At 37.9% G+C, this 3317-nt stretch overlaps 1 long non-coding RNA gene across 1 annotated transcript in view; it reads right to left on the bottom strand.

The window, feature by feature from the left end:
* Window positions 1–695: 695 nt before the first annotated feature.
* The window catches only part of LOC107653237 (uncharacterized), a 7780-nt gene continuing 5158 nt past the window's right edge, over window positions 696–3317 (bottom strand). Inside the window, exon 3 of the long non-coding RNA XR_001630199.1 lies at window positions 696–808. This is a non-coding gene — a long non-coding RNA (uncharacterized LOC107653237). The remainder of the gene's footprint in view (window positions 809–3317) is intronic.

The following is a 3317-nucleotide window of genomic DNA, read 5'->3' as shown; positions in this document are numbered from 1 at the left end:
AAGTTTGTTCATTTAAATGTATTCAGTTTTAGCATTTAATAATTTATTTGTAATGATCTCTGAAATGTAAATTGTAAGTGGGCCATAATAAACCCATGTTTATCTTTATAAACATGATTCATTTTACTTGTGATGTTGTCTATATGGGATGATTAGCCTAATCCTCATGAACACGTGACGCTAGCGCGTGGTATCAGACATGAACTGTACAGAATGCGAACAAGATTAACTTTAATACAAGGAGATAATGGTGCAAAAGCGAATTTCAGATTTTTTTAAATGCCCATCCCAGCAAAAACTTTCCAAAATCGGCATCCAAACAACACCAGCCCCAGCACCGACGTAAGTGAACCAGCCCCCCCAAACGTATCTAAAATATGAGGCCTGTCAATTACACGGTCAAAAACCACTAAAGCACTTTCCTGTCTGCCATCTACTGTCCTATAGAAAAGCCAAAAATATAAGCCCAAAATGGTTATCTCTTTTCCATAAGCATGCTGGTCATATCATGAGGAATTAAATATTCCTTGATCTTCTGAGATGAAGACTGACATATCAATCAATCCTCCAAAAATTAAATAAAGTATCCAAGGCAATATTGTTATAAAAATATGTAGACAGTAGACCCGGTAGGAGGACAAAGCATGACTCATTTATGTGAAAAGAAGTTTACATTCATATAATTATTGGTCAGGATCTGAAGGCAGCGGACTCCATGTCTCGTCTGGGTGGCTTTGCTTTAGAGGTTGGAGCTCAGATAGAATCTGTCTTGCGCTTGTTCAATACGCACTCTGGGATCAAACACAATCTAAAAGAAAGACAAAATGATAAGAGACTCTTGATTACAAATCCATATATATCACCAAAATCTGTTTAAACACATCAGCCTTTAAATTAAGATGATCAAGCAACAATCAGTGAAGTGACGTGACATGTGACATGTGGCCAAGTATGGTGACACATACTTGGAATTAGTGCTCTGCATTTTAACCCATCCAAAGTGCACACACACAGCAGTGAACACACACACACACACACACACCGTGAACACACACCCGGAGCAGTGGGCAGCCATTTTTGCTGCGGCGCCCGGGGAGCAGTTGGGGGTTCGGTGCCTTGCTCAAGGGCACCTCAGTCGTGGTATTGAAGGTGGGAGAGAGCGCTGTACATTCACTCCCCCCACCTACAATCCCTGCAACCTTTGGGTTACAAGTCCGACTCTCTAACCATTAGGCCACGACTTCCCCCCAAGGCAGGAAGTAAAGTAAATGGTTTCCTATAATAGTTCAATGTTTTCTAGACTGTAATTCTGTAGCTGTTGACAGGTTGATATGCTTTTACTTTACAAGGTTAAAGTCAGTAACTTATCTCTGTTTTATGTTTATTTACAGGATGTGCTGTTGAATCTACATGTTATGAAGCAAAAGTCTGAAAAAAAGCTGTTTCACTGTTTGGCCTTGGCCAGTGACTGTTAATGTCAGAGCTCCAAAATGTCATCACAGGTTAACCATTATTATTGGCAGAAACACAATGGCCCATGTATGGGCCCATGCAGGCAGTCAGAAGACTTTAAGAATGTAAGAATCAGTCCTTTCAAATCATGAATTTGAAATCGAACTGGCTGCTCCCCTCAGGATGTTACTTGAATTAAACTAAAATGACTGGAAGAGAAAATTAAAATTACGATGTACAGAATTTCAACACAGTCACATAGAGGATTTGATCAGTCCAACACAGGTTTTGCAACAAAATAATTACATTATTAATTCTGAACAGATAAAGATATATAGAATACATTTGTTTCCAACTGATAAAGACATACACATCAGTAGTGGAATTATTTAATAAATTGATATTTTAATTTGATAAAAAAAAAATGTTGCCCCTTTTGGACTAACTGCATGTTTTCTTAAAAAAAAAAAAAAAAAAAACACTTGCTTCTTGCCTCTAATCTTTTTGTATTCTATCTTTGTTAATTGTATAATAAATAAAAAGAAAACAAAAGCAAAAAAGGCCTCTAACACTAGCTTGCTCTATTCTTTTTCTATTCTATCGGTTTTCTATTTATTTATTATATTATTTTTTTTAAAAAGCCTTGCTAGCGAAACACGACAGTACGAAGTCAACGAGGCTCAAAGGCAGAAGACGAGTGTTTGGGGCGGTCCTTATATCTGGGTAGGATGCATAGTAGGACCAATCACCATCTCCAGCTGGTTAACAGAGGCCACATCCATCTAGAACACAAACATGTCTACACACACGAGCAGAGAGATCAAATACATACAAAAAAAAAAAGAAAGAGTTCACAGATGCATAGACTAGAGGTCATAACACCCCCACCCATGAAATAAAACAGGCCTACAATGTTTTACTGGTTGACACGGGACAGTGAGTCAGCATGAACATTTTCAATACCTTTTTTGTGACATATTTTCAAGTTGTAACCTTGACAGATCAGAGACTATCGCATTAAACGATGATTGGCATTAGACATTTGTTGAAGAAAGGTAGGAGGGTTATGATCAGTGAAAACATTAATAGGCTGTACACTTGAACCAATATACACTTCAAAGTGTTGCAAGGTGAGGATTAATGCAAGGGCTTCTTTTTCTATAGTACTGTAGTTCAGTTGATGTTTGAGGAACTTTTTCGAAAAGAAACTGATTGGATGATTCAAACCATCTTCTCTGGTCTGCAATAAAACAGCACCGAGGTCTGTACCACTGGCATCAACTTCTAACAGAAACGGTTTTCCAAAATGAGGTGCAACCAGTACGGGGGCACTACAGAGCAGAGTTTTCAGAGCTTCAAAAGCAGAATGACATTCAGGAGTCCACTTAAAAGAAACAGCTTTACGGATGATCCCCCACTTTCTGTTACGACCTCTAGGAGTTAGCCGTAACAGAAAATGAGATTTGAGTTCACACCAGAGAGATGCCAAACAAACAATTTTTTTTTCTTTTAACGGGAGTATCTTCAGGGGCAGACAAGGCCAAAACAATACACAAAACAGACTTTTCTTTGACAACTAAATAACCTCAAACAGAAATAAAGAAAACAAAATACAGGCCAACTTCCCTACCTCCCTCAACCATAAACAAAGTGAAAAAAAGATACACATAAATAAAATGGTGCCTAACCGCCTACGTCCCTTAATTTGGCAAACTAGTATTTACAAGAATATTTACAAAGTTATTTACAAAGTTTCAGGGTGTACACAAAGCAGAATCAGAACCCAAATCGTAGTCAAGACAGGCAATGTTCAGATAAACAGGGGTTTTAGAATTTGATCCTACAATAACAAACACTAAACAGAT

Source organism: Sinocyclocheilus anshuiensis, unplaced genomic scaffold, assembly GCF_001515605.1.
Source record: "Sinocyclocheilus anshuiensis isolate Anshui unplaced genomic scaffold, SAMN03320099.WGS_v1.1 scaffold323, whole genome shotgun sequence".
NCBI classification, from domain to species: domain Eukaryota; kingdom Metazoa; phylum Chordata; class Actinopteri; order Cypriniformes; family Cyprinidae; genus Sinocyclocheilus; species Sinocyclocheilus anshuiensis.
Note: the sequence above shows the minus strand (reverse complement) of the source record. Positions and strands in the feature narration are given on the sequence as shown.